Below are 11,513 nucleotides of genomic sequence, written 5' to 3'. Positions count from 1 at the left end.
CACACGTACATGTATATAATGTTTAAATACACAGAAAGAAGAGTAGAATAAACCCAATATTCTCATTGGATAATTTAAAGTTATCAACATGGGCAGCCCCAGTGGCCCAGCGGTTTGGTGCCACCTTCAGCCCGGGGTGTGATCCTGGAGATCAGGGATCAAGTCCCACATCAGGCTCCCTACGTGGAGCCTACTTTTCTCCTTCTCCTTCTGCCTGTGTCTCTGCCTCTCTCTCTCTCTCTCTCTCTCTCTCTCTCTCTGTCATGAATAAATAAATAAAAGCTTTAAAAAAATAAAAATTAAGAGTAAAATAAAATAATCAACATTTTGCCTAACTTCTTATCCACCATATTAAAAAATATATCCACAATACCTCATGAAAGCTGAAATAATTAAAATAATTACATACTACCATTTAATACCTATTCATATTTCTCCAATTCTCAAAAAGACCTTTTTGCAATTGGCTTATCCAATCAGGATCCAAACAAGGACCACAAGTTATATGTGGACCTTCCTCTGCCCGGGCCATTCCTTTTCTAGATCTCGTACAGCTAAATTATCTTGTCATTTGGAGAGAAGGTCCCCTTTCCAGAGAGGCCTGCCTGAAGACTTGCTCGCAGCTAGCCTCTGTCTCATCCCATTCTTCTTCCATTGATTGTATTTGTCACTCTTTAGATTAACTTCGTTTATTTAATTATTATTATTATTATTATTATTTTTTTTTTTTTACTAGCGCAATGATCCTGTCTCATGTGAGAGTAGGGACCTCTCTTGCCTTCTGCACTTCCGTAGGCCTTACACCACGCCTGGCATACACTTGTCGAACGAAGGCATGCACTTTCCCTCCTCCAAATACTGCATGTTATACTTTCCTTACATGTTTTCCCTCCTCCTCTATGCGATTAGCTTCTGGGACAGGGGTGGTGATTCAATCTTCTCCCTCACAATGCCTAGGAGGAGCCTGGGCTCCAGTAAGTCTTCCCTGAATGCATATATAAAAATAAATGGTGCAGAGGCAAAAAAAAAAAAAAAAAAGTATATTTTTGGTATATTGGTATATACTGGTATATTTCTTAAGCCCCTTCAAATCTATCAGTCCCCTTTTCCTTTTTCTTCAAGCTGTTTTTTTTAAATTATTGAATAAACCAGGTGATTTGTTCTGTAGAATGTCCTACACTCTGGATTTATCTGATTGAACCCATGTGGATGCCCCTCTGTCCCCTGCATTTGCTGAAACTTGGTAATTAAGGTACATTTCTTCTGTCAAGAATACACTATTCTTCCTGTTGCATCCCAAAGAAGACACCAGAAGTCCAGTGGTCCCACCTTGCTATGTTAACCTTGATCGGCCAGAGGCATCTGTTGTAGGTCCCTTATAAACATTCCCCCTCAACCTTTCTCCAGTGGTTTTAATCCTGGAGTTGATTGTTGCTTAGATCCAATTTTCTTATGGGTCACCGAATGCTGGCTTTCTAGCCCTGTCACTCCTTCTCCATTTCTTAGCTGCAATTCTTCTATAAAGACTTTTCCCTTGTCAACTACTTGGCTTGTATGGAAAGGCTGGATAAATGTTTAGTTCTTCATTTACCATTTTCAGGATAATGAGCCTGTTCCTTAGCAACCCAGGGAAGAATGAATTTAAACATGACCTTGAAGGAGAAGAATGCTTTCCTTTAGTGGCTATGGGAGGGAAGTGCTCACACAGAGGAGACAGCTTGAGCAAAGACTCCAGAGCCTCAGTATGCAGGGTGGTTCTTTTTTGTTTGGTTTGTTTTGTTTTGTTTTGTTTTTTAATGCAGGTGTTTAGAGAGTGGCAGAGATCAGTAGCAAGTGTAACAACAGGTTGTGTGAATGAGAAGCCCGGTGCGGAAAAAGCAGGGAGGCAGTCAGAACTGTGGGTTCTCCTCCCAGCTCTGTCGCCCACTCAAGCATGACCTTTGGAAAATGGCTTTTCCATTTCTAGATCAGTAGCTTTCAAACTTTTCTGGCCACAATTCACATTAATGAATATATTTTACACGGTGATTCAGTGCACACGTACATGTATATAAAAACAAAAATTTCAAAAAAGAACTCCAAATAACTTATAATTATATATATGATGTATGTGGATATCTTCCATTCCATTCCATTCTATTCCATTCCATTCTATTCTATTCCATTCTCTTCCATCCATTTTGCTCCATTCCATCTTACTAGAATAAATGCCAGTCGTGACCACTGAATTGATTTCTGACTCACATATGGGCTACAACTCTTGTTTGGATAATCTCTAGGGCTTTTTTCCATATCCAGCCCTCTTTGATCCATCCTGGTATTGGTGACAACCTGGCACTGAACCAGGAACTTGGGAAGAGGCATGATGTGAGAAGGGGAACTAATCGTTTGCAGGAGGCTCCTTGCCCAACAAGAAGCAGAAGCCAGGCCAAACTCAGAGGCCACCCCCCCCCACCCCCCACCCCCGCCCCCGCCCCAGCCTGGCCTGTCGTCACCTTGAGAGGTCTGACCTCCCAGGCTACTGCTCCCCTCTCACCGGACACCTGCTGGTGCCTGTTTCCATAACAGGCCTGGCTGACCACACCTAGCCCCACATCCTCTCAGGAGCCTGCTCCTTGTTGATCTTGTCAACTTTGGAAGGCCCTCAAGTTTATCCATAAACAAAGCCCCGCAGGTGCTAAGCTGACAGGAGGTGATTGGGTAGGTCAAGGTAAAGCAGAGAAAGAACAGCAGAGAGTCTTGGGTGTGAGAACCCCTGGGGCTCGTTCCCCCCTGAGCCACTGACTCACCACCTGGGCCACATCCCTACCTGCCAATGCCTTGCTTTCCCCTTCCCTTAAAGAAGATAACCCCCCTCACTCTGTAGTAGGTGGGCAATAGTCAGATATGATCGAAGTGAGCAACTTGGGAAAATGGTTAGAATTAGGGTTGACTGAAACCGCTTTGTGATTAGGTACCATGGCGACCTTCCTCCAACTCTGTGGGGTTTTTCTCTGTCCCTCTTGTCACACTTCTGTCTGTTGTTTTCTTTATTGCTTCTCTTTCTTCCTTCCCGCCACATCCCTGCCAGCCTCCTCTTGTCTCTCTTCTCTCTCCTTCCCTCTTTCTCTCAGCTCCGTCTCACTCTTGTGCCTCTCTTTAATAACAGCTTTCCTGAGATATAATGCCTGTAACATCAAATTCATCCTTTTAAAGGGTACACTTCAGTGGTTTTTTTGGTTTTTAATGTGTTCACAGAGTCGTGCAAAAAAACACCCTTGTCTAATTTCAGAACATTTCTTCACTCCCCAAAAGTGGCCCTGTACCCTTTAGCAGTCACTCCCTGTTCCCCATACCACCTGGCCCCTGGCAACCATTAATCTACTTCCCATCTCTATGGGCTTCCGCATAAATGGAATCCTACAATATGTGGGCATTTGTCACTGACTGCTTTCACTTAGCATATCGTTTCTAGGTTCATCCACGTTGTCATGTGTCTCAGGACTCCATTTCTTATTATGGCTGAATAGTATCCCACTGTGTAGGGGTACCATGGTTTGTTTTATTTTTATTTTATTTTATTTTTTAAAGATTTTATTTATCGGGATCCCTGGGTGGCGCAGTGGTTTAGCGCCTGCCTTTGGCCCAGGGCGTGATCCTGGAGACCCGGGATCAAATCCCACGTCGGGCTCCCGGTGCATGGAGCCTGCTTCTCCCTCTGCCTATGTCTCTGCCTCTCTCTCTCTCTCTCTCTCTGTGACTATCATAAATAAATAAAAAATTAAAAAAAAAAGATTTTATTTATCTATTCATGAGAGACGCAGAGACACAGGCAGAGGGAGAAGCAGGCTCCCTGCAGGGAGCCTGATGTGGGACCCGATCCCGGGACCCCAGGATCACGCCCTGAGCCAAAGGCAGGCGCTCGACTGCTGAGCCACCCAAACGTCCCCCATAGTTGTGTTATCCATTCATCAGTTGACAAACATTTGATTTGTTTCCACTTTGGGGTACTTATGAATAATGCTCCTTTGAACATTCATGTACAGGTTTTTATGGGGACTGTATTTTCATTTCTCTTCTGGGTTTATTTTCATATACTCAGAAATGGGCTTGCTACATCATATGGTTTTCACTCTGTTAAACATTCTGAGGATCTGCCAAACTGTTTTTTTCTGTTTTCCAGAGTGGCTGCACCATGCTTCAATTCCAGCAATGTGTGGGGTTCCGATTTCTCCACATTCTCACCAACACTTGTTTCCTAAAGGGTGTGAAGTGGTACCTCATTGTGATTTTGACGTGCATATCCTTGATAACAAATCTTGTTGAGCATCCTTTCATGTGGCCATTGGCTACTGGTATATCTTCTTCAGATATATCCTTTGCCCATTAAAAATTGGGTTGTCTTTTTTTTTTCTTGGTTTACATATTCTGGATAAAATTCTCTTATCATATGTGTGACTTGCAGGTAATTTCTCCCATTCCATGGACTGGCTTTCCACTTTTTTGATATTATCCTTAGAAGCACAAAACTTTAAAATTTCGATCGAGGGCAAACCCGGTGGCGCAGCAGTTTAGTGCCGCCTGTAGCCTGGGGTGTGATCCTGGAGACCTGGGATCGAGTCCCACATCGGGCTCCCTGCATGGAGCCTGCTTCTCCCTCTCCCTCTGCCTGTGTCTCTGCCTCTCTCTGTCTCTGTGTCTCTCATGCATAAATAAATAAAATAAAAATTTTAAAAAATAAAAATAAATAAAATTTCGATTGAGTCCATCGTGTTTGTGCTTTTGGTGTCATATCTGGGAAATTATTGTTTAGTTCCAGGCCCTGATGATTTACATCTACGTTTTCACCTAAGAGTTTTGTGGTTTTAACTCTTACATTCAGGTCTGCGATCCACTTTGAGTTATTTTTTTGTAAGATGTATTTATTTATTTGAAAGAGAGAGGGAGCAGATGGAGGGACAGAGGGGGGAGGGGGAGAGGATCCTCAAGCAGACTTCCTGCTCAGTGAGGAGCCCAACTCGGGGCTTGATCTCTCCACCCTGAGATCATGACTTGAGCTGAAACCAAGAGGTGGACGCTCAGTTGACTGAGCCACCCAGGCGCCCTACATCTGTCTCTTTTTCATGCCCCTTCTCTGCAGGCAGCTGCTCCCAACCCCGGCCCGTCTGCTGCCCCGGATCAGACACCATCGCAGGAGAGGAAGCTGCTGTGTGACGAATCCTGCCACGTGGCATCAGACTGCTGCCCAGGCCACCGAGCCCTCTGCCACTCAGGTAATCACACGCCAGCTCCTTCCCACCCGGCGGGGCTGGGTGCTGTGATGGACAGAGGCAGCCCATCCACGCACCTCAGGCCAAGGCCCAGGTGTGGACTGGAAGGCCCCGGATGTGCCTGACAATTCTGGGATCCTGACATTTTGTCCATTTCATGTCAAAAGTGCCCAAGTTCCTCCCAGCTTTGTCCCACCCCCACCCCACCCCCTGCCTGCTGCTCCCCTCTGAGCTACTTTCCCAGATGCCCACAGGGAGAGCTTAATCTGGTGGTTGGGGATCAGGGTGGGAAGTGGGGCGATGGGGTTCCCCCCAACAGCCCTTCCATCTCTTGAAATACAGATGCCTCTTGACCTGCCCATGTAGACTTTCAAGGGGTTTGCAGAGTGGAGGCTGAGGAGCTTAGGCAGCCGGAGGGGGCATGGGAGCACCCGGTGGGGACAGGAGCTGCCACCTGGTGTTTCTCAGCTTCTCAGAACCCCGGGTGGTGCCACGGGTGGTGCTGAGGCCACAGAAGCCCGCGCCCTGGGAGACGCCGTCTGGGCCCGACGCAGAGCACAGGGAGGGCCCTAGACGGTCTTCCAGAAGGGGCGGTGACAAGCTGCCCCTACCCCCCTGGCCTCCAGCCCCCAAAGTCAGGGAACAACTACCAATCAGGAAAAGAGACCCGAGTGGGGCAGAGCCCTGCAGCAACCATGGTTTTAGGGCCTGGAGCTGTGGTTCTGGGCCGTGGACACTGACACTGGAATTTTATATAATTTTCATGTGTCGTGAAATATTCTTTTGACTTTTTTTCAACCACTTAAAAATGTGAAAAACATTCTTAACTTGTGATCTGGACCAAACAACCTGCAGCAAGCCCGATGCGTCCGCGGATTGTGGTTTGCTGCTCTCTGCATCACCTCTAAGTCATCCTTCGTTATTTCTCTTCTGTGCCCGGGCTTCAGCCCTGGCTTGTCCAGAGCTCTCTGCCCCGCGCTGGAGCAGAGGCCTCAGCCTCCACTTTATTGTGAACATCGGGCAGAAAGAAAGGCAACGTGGGACAATGGAAGGAGCATGGACTTGGGAGCCGAAAGTTCTGGGTTCAGATCCCACCTCTACCACGTGTTACCTGGAGGAACTGACGTAACTCCTTCTCGCTTCCCTTTCCCCATCTGTGTCCTAGAGCTTGCCTTGCAGAGCTGCTGCCAAGGAGCCTTGATAGGCGTACAACAAGACATAGCTGTCATTTGGGGACGTGAAAATAAGCTGGAAAGGTACAGCCTTTTCTTTTCTGCCCACTTAGGTCCACCGGCTTCTCCAAGCCAGCCTCCCAGGGCTGCCCCTCTCCATCTCCATGAAGGGGATCAAGAAGAGAGCCCGAGGTCCCCCGAAGCTGCTCCCTGCCCTGTGATGCAGAGCCCACCCTGCCCCCCTGGGCCGGTGAGAGCCTTATCACTGGATCCGGTGGGCTTCTCTCCTGGCTTCTGTGTTCTTCCACATTGGCTCAACCAGAGGAAAATGGAAATCTGTGATTTTTGTAAACACATTTAAATCAGCCACACAGATTATAAAACATAAATTTGGCTCATGGAACTCATCGTTTGTGGTGGTTATAATGAATAGAGCAAACATTTCTTGAAAGTGGAATATGAGAACCTAGCACTTCTTTGGCTAAGTGATCCCTGCGTCCTTCCTCAATATTCCTTCCCAGGCACCGTATCACTGCCTGTAAGTCCCAAAATAGCCTGGTCTGAGCCCTGTGGCCTCATGCCTGCCCACCTCTCTTCCTAGAGTGAAAAGAGAGGGAAGGGGGACCTTCCTCTGGTGGGTTGGGACTGGCCTCCCAGGAGTTTCCTTGTGTGAGGATTTCATAACTCCAGGAGGGTGAAGCCAGGGGGCTTTGGGGTCTGCTGAGCCCATCGCCTCCCTCTCAGACCTACTCCTCCTCCTGTTCCATGAATAGATCCCTACCCTCCAGCTTCCTGCACTCCAAGCCTCGGGATCTTCTTTTAATTCTCTCTGCCTCTGCCCTTCCTCTGCAAGGTGCCAAGTCTTTCTAGTTCTCCTTCACAACACAGTTCCCACCTGTTCCTCCTAGAGTCCCAGTGCCAAAGTCCCAGGTCACAGCTGGTCCTCCTGCCCCAGATTCTCCCTTAACTGATCTCTGCCCACATTGTACTGCCCAGGGAAGAGCTCTGGTGTGGCTAGTTCCTCACTCAAAAACCATCACTGGCTTTACATTGTCTTTAGAATAAGGCTAACCTCCCACGCGTGGCTGCACAGTTGTCCATAGCATGGCCCCAAGGCACATTCCTGGCTTTGTCTCCAGTTAAACCTTTTCTCCACCCCTATGTTCCAACAAATGGAATGACCCATTATCCCTGTCCATGCATCCCTCCAGGCTTTTGCTCATCTGAACACTAGGTTCTAAGTAAATGCTTATAATAAAGGAGGCCTTGTCAGAGCTCAGTTATTGGCCAATGGTTCTGTTTTAGCCTCATTTCTCTGAAAGCAGAGACTGAATAATTTATTTGGGAACAGGATTCCAAGGCGCGGGGGTGAGGGAAAAGGGCCGCATTACAAAGATGCATGATCCAGTTCACCCCTTATGACCGACTGGTTGGTTGATCCTGTGGGACCTTCTAAAAGGTCTTATGAAATGTTCTAGAGAACCATCTGTCCTGGGGATAGAACAGTCCCATTCTCACAGTTTATGGGTTGCTCCAATGCGTGCTAATTCTCTCAGTTCTTTGTTGCTGGTGAGCAGAGCAGCTCCCAGAAGCATCCCAAGGCTTGGTCTTAGGGAAAACCTGGGAGAGAACAAATGGAACATGGCAAGGCACTGCCTCGTCACTCCTGGAAAGCTGGTCACTGGAGCAGTTCCTGAAGAAGGAAGCAAGGCCAGAAGGAGGTGACTGGTGCACAAACACAGCCTGCAAACACAGGCTTTATCACTCCAGCTCTTCCAACCACAGATTTCTTCTCCTGGCCTGGGACTGAGGAGCCTGAGGGAAGAGACAGCTCTGGGCCCCGTTTGGAAGAACGTATCTCATACATCAAGAGCCTGGGAACTCCGGTCCTTGCTAGAAAGCACTTTTCAAGTGAGGTTCTATGGGATGTGGCGTCTCCAGTTGGGCCTCATAACCCAGAGAGGCTGATTTGTGGGCTCTTTTCCCTCTCTTCCCCCAGTGCTTATTTTCCTTCCCAATGTCCAAAAACTCATCTCTTCTTGTCATTTCTATATCATCCCTTTATTCCAGCTATGGTGCCCATAGTTAGCTTTGTCCAAACTGAAGGCATAGTTTCTGAGACATTCCTTTTTTTTTTTTTTTGTATTTTTTTTATTGGAGTTCAATTTGCCAGCATATAGCATAACACCCAGTGCTCATCCCACCAAGTGCCCCCCTCAGTGCCCATCACCCAGTCACCCTGTCCCCCCGCCCACCTCCCCTTCCACCACCCCTTGTTCGTTTCCCAGAGTTAGGAGTCTCTCATGTGCTGTCTCCCTCCTCACTGATATTTCCCACTCAGCAATTGCACTGCTGGGGATTTGCCCCAAAGATACAGATGCAGGGAAACGCCGGGACACCTGCACCCCGATGTTCATAGCAACAGTGTCCACAATAGCCAAACTGTGGAAGGAGCCTCATGTCCATCGAGAGATGATGGATAAAGAAGCTGTGGTCTGTATGTACAATGGAATATCACTCAGCCATTGGAAACGACAAATACCCACCGTTTGCTTCAACGTGGAAAGTTTCTGAGACATTCCAATACTGGTACCAACTCCTCTCTAGTTGAGAGTACGTGCGTGTGCTTATGTGCATGCGTACTTCGGTTCTATCTGGCCCTCCATCCTCCCTCCTTGTGTCTTCCAAATGCCATCCCTGGGAAAGTCATTTCCCTGGCAGCAGCTTACCACCTGGGAAAACAGAGGCCTTGCATTACAAGCCCAGCCTGTAATACAGGTTAAAATTACCACAAGAGGGGCATCTGGGTGGCTCCATGGTTGAGCGTCTGCCTTGGGCTCAGGTCATGATCCTGGGGTCCCGGGACTGGGTCCTGCTCCCTGCATGGAGCCTGCTTCTCCCTCTGCCTATGTCTCTGCCTCTCTCTGTGTCACTCATGAATAAATAAATAAAATCTTTAAAAAAAATACAATGAGAAATCCACATTATAAGAATGTCCAAAATTACAAGGACTGATGATACCAGGTGTTGATGGGAATGTGGAGCAACTAGAACTCTCATACGTTGCTGGTATAGTGGAAGCTGTGGCACAATCGATTTGGCAGACCGTTGGATACAATACGCTGTAGCTAAACACATGTGTGCCCCATGACCCAGCAATTCTTCTTCTAGGTATGTATACCCAAAGCATATGCGAGACTATTCCTAGCAGCTTTCTTTCAAATAGTTAAAAACTGGAAATGATCCAAGTGTCCATCAATAGGAACATGGAGAAATAAATTGTATACTTTCTACAATGCAATAGTATCTAATAGCAAACAAGAATGGAGTACTGCTACACACAACACAGGGGAGTTTCACAGGCATAATGTCAAGAAAAAGAAGCCAGACACGAAAGAGTATGGAATCCTAATTCCATTTATATGAAGTTCAGAAATAGGCAGAACTAACCCATGGTGATAGAGGCAAGAATGATTTTTGGGGGAGAGAATGACTGGAGGGAATAGGAGGGAGCCTACTGAGATACGGAAAATGTCTTCTATCTCTGAGTGGTGGCTAGCTCCTGGGTATATTCACGTGTAAAAATTCATTAAGTTGTAGGCTATTTAGGATTGATGTACTTCGCAGTGTGTGGGTTATGCCCTAGTAAAGAGATGAATGAACGAATGGACAGAGGGCTCCCTGGAGTTTCCTACACTATAGCCCAAGGACTACGGGTTAGGATGGGGAAGGCCCATTCTCAGGTCCTTGCAAATTTAGATGATTCTCACCACCTCTTCCGTGGTGACCCTGCATGTAAACCATCTCATTTAAACCATCTGCGCATACTCAACATTTTGAACTTGTAGGGCCACGTTTGGACCTCAGAGTTGGTATAAAGATATTTTAAAGTAGAAACATCTGAGCTACAGAAGATGTAGAAAGAAATGTTATCTGAACTTCTCTCTTAACTGACTAAAGCAGAACTTTCCAAAAATATAGCTACCATTAATCTCCCTCTGAGTGATTTTCCAGCCCATTCAGCTGCCATGGAGACAGACCGCCTAATAGAACCTTCTATACTTTCCCAGCAAAGCCCTAAATCCTCCACCCCCTCAACTTCCATTCCTTTATTACGTTTGGTGTATAAATCTTGATCTCCAGTTATTCAGTGAGTTCCTCAACACCGAGCACCTCCCCGGGGCCTGTGTCAATAAACTAGGTCTTAAATAAAATAAAAAAATAAAACATAAACTAGGTCTTTTCTCCTGTCCATCTCTCTGTTTTCAGTTAATTTGCCTGTCCTCAATCATTTGACCCAAGTTAGAGGAGAAAAAAAGGTTTTCCTTCCAACAAGCCCAGAACAGCCTAGGCTGTATCTCAGTCTAGCAGATTTACCACCTTGAATTTCTTTCTTTCTTTTTTTTTTTTTAAGATTTTATTTATTCATGAGAGACAGAGAGAAAGAGAGGCAGAGACACAGGCAGAGGGAGAAGCAGGCTCCATGCAGGAGCCTGATATGGGATTTGATCCCAGGCCTCCAGGACCACATTAGGCTGAAGGCAGGCGCTAAACCTCTGAGCCATCCAGGGATCCCTTACAACCTTGAATTTCAAGGACATTTGACCGAGTTGACTCTTTTATCAGACTCTTGGCAGGCGGCTGCTGCTTTGGGCTTTACTTGAAGATCCTTGTCCTAAGTCAGATTCATGCCTACAATAGGCACTAGTTTCATTGTGGGGGGAGGAGTTCTAAATACTCTGATGAAAGAGCCAGACCCAAAAGGCACTGAAGACAACTCCATCCTTCCAGTTATTCAAGCTGAAAAGTTTATACTTTGTTTTTCTTTTTTTTAAAGTAGGTTCCCCCAGCATAGGGCTTGAACTCACAACCCTGAGATCAAGACCTGAGCTGAGATCAAGAATCAGACACTTAACCAACTGAGCCATCCAGGCACCCTGAGAAGTTAGTACTTATTCTTGACTTCTTCTTTTTTGACATCCCACAGCAATCTGGCGGGAAATCATGTGGACCTTATTTTCAAAATATATCCAGAATCTGACCAGCTCCCACCATCTCCTCTGCTACCCCCACAGTCAGAGCCACCCTCAGC

The sequence above is a fragment of the Nyctereutes procyonoides genome, unplaced genomic scaffold (genome assembly GCF_905146905.1).
Source record: "Nyctereutes procyonoides isolate TBG_1078 unplaced genomic scaffold, NYPRO_anot_genome, whole genome shotgun sequence".
In the NCBI taxonomy this organism is placed as follows: Eukaryota; Metazoa; Chordata; class Mammalia; order Carnivora; family Canidae; genus Nyctereutes; species Nyctereutes procyonoides.
The sequence above is the reverse complement of the archived record's forward strand: the minus strand, read 5'-3'. Positions refer to the sequence as shown.